This window comes from Cibotium barometz, chromosome 35 (assembly GCF_041138505.1).
Source record: "Cibotium barometz isolate CiBa-2024 chromosome 35, ASM4113850v1, whole genome shotgun sequence".
Taxonomy (NCBI): domain Eukaryota; kingdom Viridiplantae; phylum Streptophyta; class Polypodiopsida; order Cyatheales; family Cibotiaceae; genus Cibotium; species Cibotium barometz.
In genome coordinates this window covers 11,707,894-11,713,893 of record NC_141080.1, presented here as the reverse complement: position 1 = coordinate 11,713,893, position 6,000 = coordinate 11,707,894, and positions in this window count along the sequence as shown.

Genomic DNA, 6,000 nt, shown 5'->3' with positions numbered 1-6,000 from the left:
GACATATTTGAGAGAGATGGGAGGGCATGCTAAGTGAGAAGTGGTGAGAAGGGGATGTTTTGGGTTTCTCTTACCATGCATTCTATGCCACCTAGAGAGATGGGGGGTGAGAAGTGGTGAGAGAAGGGGTTCTTTTAGATATCCCTTCGTATGCATTCTATACCACCTATATAGATTGTAGAGGGGGAATATGATACCCACTTCCCTTGTTTGTGTTTCATTATCAACATGAGTGCATCAATATCTTTGGCTAGTGAGTTAAGTGTATTGAGGTTATCACTCATATTAGCAAGCTAGCTAGTACATGTAACCATCCTAATGTGGCTAATGTGTTTCATTATCAACATGAGTGCATCAATATCTTTGGCTAGTGAGTTAAGTGTATTGAGGTTATCACTCATATTAGCAAGCTAGCTAGTACATGTAACCATCCTAATGTGGCTAAAGGAGAAATATTAAGTTAACACTGAGCACCTTGGTGTCAAACTTCATTAGGGTGCAATGTATGACAAAGTAGGCTGAACCTTGGGCAATGTTGGAGAGAAGTGGAAGTACTTGGTGTAGTCATATTTTTCTCTTTCAATCAATAAGCCGTTAGCATCCTGCTCACAATATTTAGTAGGATTGAACTAGACTATAAGTATGGAGTGACATGATTTCCCTCTTGCGCCACTAGTGTGTGTTTGAATGTGCTAAGCTTTGAAATAGCTTGACCATTAAAAGAATGGAAATAAGTAGGTAGCCAAGAGGGACTATTAAAAGAATGGAAATAAGCATGTAGCCAAGAGGGAATTAAGACAAATTGAATCTAGTTAATTATACTATTAGAGGTGGAAGAATTAAGAACGCTATGGGGCTTTAAGATGTTACCATAGTGGTGGGTAAACCACACAATAAAAATAAGTAGGTAGCTAAGAGGGACTATTAAAAGAATGGAAATAAGCATGTAGCCAAGAGGGAATTAAGACAAATTGAATCTACTTAATTATACTATTAGAGGTGGAAGAATTAAGAAAGCTATGGGGCTTTAAGATGTTACCATAGTGGTGGGTAAACAACACAATAAAAAATACATGGCAATTGAAATAATTTTGGAGTATGACTCCCTACGTGCGTCCATCCAAGCAAGAACAAAAGGGACTAAAAGGTGTGTTTACAAATATATGCTTAAAGTTTTTAATAAGAAGCCTTGAACACATGGATTGGGACACACCATTAGCTAATTGACTGAAGAAGTAAAATCTAGGTAGATTAAAGTTTGGGAGCTATCTTAGTTTGGTGAGTGAATCCCTCAGGGTGAGTAAAGAAATAAGAGGAGCTCGCTGTCGAGGGGTTAGCTTTTTTTTTTTTCAAAAAACGGGCAGATATATTGATGAGAGAGAGAGAATCCGATGTTACATTGAGGGCCACGCGCATGTATTACAACTGGCACTATGCACGTGTCTGCATGTGCTTACGCGTGGGAGGGGAAGAGACTGTTGGACGTCTGTCTAATCCGACGCCGATCTGCATGTGTTCTTTCTCCTCTTTTGGCTTGCATCTGACTAATCAGCCTTACCTTGATCAAAGGTGACCGGCAAGCTGGCTGGCTTCACAGCTAGCAGGTGCCTCCCCTTTGATAACGGGCGCCTCCACCAGCCTAATAATTTTCTACAGGTGCATACAGTGGAGGATGGTGATACCTGAGGCCTCCGCTGAGCAGGATCTCTTCTGCTTCCTTCCTATTGACTCCTAATTGCTTGTCTCCCTGAGGGATTGCGGGGGGAAGGGTGAGGAGTACCTTCTTGCATATTGGCGTATACCCTCTTCCTGCATCTCTTTCAGCCGGCGGGTGTCCTTCATCACGGGCTTTCTGTCGCTTCATGGCGACGTCCCCGGTCAAGAGGTGGAGACTATCTCTGAGGTGCTTGTATTTTTCTCTTTTTTTTTTCTTCAGCTTGAGGGTCTTTAACTAGTTGATCGATTTTCGATCCATCTACAGACGCCCTCAATAGGGCCCTAGAGAGTTCTCCCTCGGTGTGAAACCTTCTTCTATCTTGGTCCACCAGTACGGTAGGAGGCGGATCGACATCCCCTCTCAGGTAAAGGTTGAGCTAACTCAGGGTTTCTCTGAACTGATTCTTTTCATCGTCCTTGCAGGAGAATCGGATGACGAAGCAGAGGCGGATATCGGCCTCTTCTTGTTGTTGTGTATCTGATGCCCTCTAGCCCTCCTGCTCTATGCTATAGCTGCAGATGGTCTCAATTGGCTAATAAAGGACAAGATAAGCAAAGGAGAACTAGTGGGCATCAAACTTCCCACAACGGAGATCAAATGTGCACACAGATGTTTGCTGATGACACCAACAGTCTTATAGCAAATGAAGAAGAGAATATTAAGGTACTCTGGAGCTGTCTCCAAACTTACTGTGAGGCCTCAGGTTCCAAAATCAATCACAGCAAAACAGGTATCAAAACACTCATTGAACCCCCCCCTCGTGGCTCATGGAAACAGGTTGTCATAGCATCCAGGATGGGGAAATATTCAGGCTTCTCGGCATTCCCATGGGCTTCATGGTGTCAATGAAGCAAAGATGGCAGTGGGTAATGGAAAAAATAGAAAGCAAGCTGCTGAGATGGAAAAGGAAGCAACTCTCTCTAGCAGGGAGAATTATGGTACTTAACCATTTCATCATCCCCTCTACGATATATTTCCTCAACTGCTGGAGACCTCCCGATGCTGATCTCAATGACCTCACCAAGCTCTGCAGGAACTACCTTTGGGGAGGTGACCCATGGAACAGAAGCAGACCTAAAGTAAAATGGGACACCTGCACGGTCCCCAAATCCAAGGGAGGGCTGGGGATTATAGACATTCGTCTGTATGCTGACAGAATGGCCGCTAAATGGATCATCAGAGCTATGGAGAACCCCTCCGAAGACTGGGCACAGCTCTTGGTCAAGGACATCCCCAGGTTTACAATCACTGGTCACAATAAGTGGCTAAATCTTTCCACTATCACCATAGTAGCATCCAAGCACCCCATTACCCCTAAAGGGAGTCAACTGGTTATTTCAATATGGAAAGCCTGGTTCAGAACTAAAAGTTTTCTGTCCATCAATCTCAATGACAAGAAATCAGAAGGTATAATAGCCACTGACTCCTACTGGTGGTCTATTCTCCCTCATCCTCTCCTCGAGCCAGAAGAAGAGAAAATAGCCCTTAATCTGCACAAAAAAGGACTTGCAACTTGGGCAGATATCTTCAACCCTTACACCGGTACCTGGCTCACAAGAGCAGAGCTGGTAGCCAAATACGACTGCAGAACCCCTGAGCTAGACCTAATACAAAGAAAAACATTCCAATGGAACACTCAGGAAATCTGGAAAATCAGCAGATCCCCCACCTTCAATAGCCTTTCACTGGTTAAAGAATAAACCCCTCCTACCCATTCCTATTCTTGAAAAGTCCCCCCCCCAATTCATGTTACTCTTAACCGCAGATGGAACATAGCCTGGGACAGGAAAAGATGGTACAACTGTCTCAAGGAGCTGTGGAGCACACACATTGAACCCAAGAAATCTTGTCTCGCATGGCTGGTTGCCTACAGAGCCATCTGGACTCAGAGCAAGGCAACCAAGTTTAACATTGCCCCAGACCAATGTGCTAGATGCGGCTTACCCGAGGATGATCTACACATTTTTATACACTGTAAACACATCTCAGATTCCTTCAAAGAGCTACATGCAGTTATTCTTAGATGGGGGAAAGATGTAAATTGGAAGAATACAATATTAGGAGAAAACATAGGATGCTCAACAACTCTTTGGAATGTAATAAGATGCGAGTATCTATGGCATGCCTGGTTACAGAGGATAGCAGTCACTTTTGACAACCCTGAAATCAAGGGCCCTCCACTCTGTGTTTGTTTAAATACAACATGCATCACATATTGGAACAAACAAACACAAGCCCTATTCAATCTGGAGAAGAGGTTACTGATTAAACTACAAAAGAGAAACTCAAATTACACCATGGAATTACTTGAAAAAACCAGAGATAAGATTCTCCTAATCCTTTCTAAGGACAGAGCATTAATAGAAGTGATCAACAGGATTCAGTAAGCAAACCTATCTCTCCCCAAGGCATACAGATATCATGACCCAACCCAGAGAAGCAGAAAAAGCAGCTATGGCAAAGTGACCTGGCGGGCTCCATTCTTCAGAGAGGCACCTTTCGCAAGGCCGCCAATAAATCGGGTGAGGCCCATGCAAGCTCGTCAGAGCAACACACTATCGACCAAAGAATCTCATGGCCGCAGACCTGCCACCGTCTACTTGTCTAATACTTTTTTCAAGGGGGAATGGGTCTGACAGATCTCCATTGAAGATAATTTTAGCTTTGGCATTCCCAAATAGTGTTTTAACCATATGGAAGAACTGGGGTCCCAGTCCCATGTCTCTGAGGGATTGGAGGATGTAGTCCCACTGAATTCTGTCGTATGCTTTCTCAAAGTCAATCTTGATAAAAAGGAAGTCCTGTCTGGTTTTTTCTGCATAATCAAAACCTTCCCAAAGGGCGATTATGGAGTCCAAGATGTATCTGCCTTTGATGAATCCTTTTTGTTCCTTTGTTATCCACTGTTTCATGTGTTTACTCAGCCTGATGGCTAAAGCTTTGGCAAAGATTTTGTAATCATTGATTTGTGTTGGCAGTGCTCCATATTTCAGTGATTCTTGCCATACTTTGAGAATGGGGCCTGTTAGCACATCACAAAAGGATTGGAAAAACTCGGCAGGCAGTCCATCCTCACCTGGGCTCTTGTTGGGTTTGAGGGAAAAGATGACCTCTTTGATTTCTTCATGAGTGAGATCTTGCTCTAGAGTACCAGCTATGTTGGCTGGGACTGTTCTAGGTCTGACTAGTTTGATTGCATCCATTGCGGCTGCCTTAGTTGAGGAGGGGGGTCCTTCTTCCTGGAAAATGTTGTTGTAGTAGTCAGTGATCAGCTTTTTGTTCTCAGCTTGGTGCATAGCCTGAATTCCCTCCTTATTTATAAGCAGGGGGATATGCTCTTGCCTTTGTTTGACCTTGAGCGTTTTAAACATTTCCTGGCTTGGTCTGTCTGCTTTTCCTGCCCACCATTCCCTAGTAAATAGCTTAGTATGTTGTAGAGCTATTTCTTCTTCTCTTTTGATCTTGGCTCTGATCTGGTTGGTATTAGCTGGGTCATCGGAGGACTCTTGTTCTTGCAGTTGCTCTTGGAGTTTTTTGAGTCTGCTGCATCTGTGGGCTGAAACCTCTTTTCTGACCTGCCTGAGAAGGTTTTGGGTAGACTTGACAGCCAGACTCCAAGCTTTGGCCGGGGAGAGGTTATTGCTGAAGAAGGATTCCCAGATGAGTTTGACTTCTTCTTGAACTAGGGGCAGTTTAAAAAGAGCTGGATCTGTGTGAAACCAGCATGCTTTGTGTCTGAAGTCTTGATTGTCCATTGTAGTGATGATGGGGTAGTGGTCTGAGATGCATGTGGTAATGTCTACAACACATTCGCACCTGTTGTATTTGGAATAGATTTCACCACTTGCGTATGCTCTATCTAGCCTGGCTTTTCTGGCAAGGTCGCCTGAAGAGTAGTTTTGCCATGAGAAGCTTCCTTCTTGACCCAGATCTTGCAGATTGAACTTGTGTTTTACCTTTTCCCATGCTTGTTTCTCTGATCCAGCCAGGGCTAAACCTTTGGATTTGAATCTGTCTTTGAGGGTTTCCACCATGTTATAGTCCCCCATAATCAGCAAAGGTGCTCTTAGCCTTAGCAGGGATTTCCAGGTTCTGGTCCTCAGTTTCTGAGGGTCGTGGGCATACACACCTACAAAGGAGAAGCTGTTCATGTGGAGTACTATCCATTGGTTGTTGATGTCTATTTGAAAGTCTTTTAGATCCTGGATGCTATCATAATGAATGCCTACTGCAAGGCCCCCGCGGCTCCATGAGGATGCAGTGAGTACACCCAAAAGTGTTCG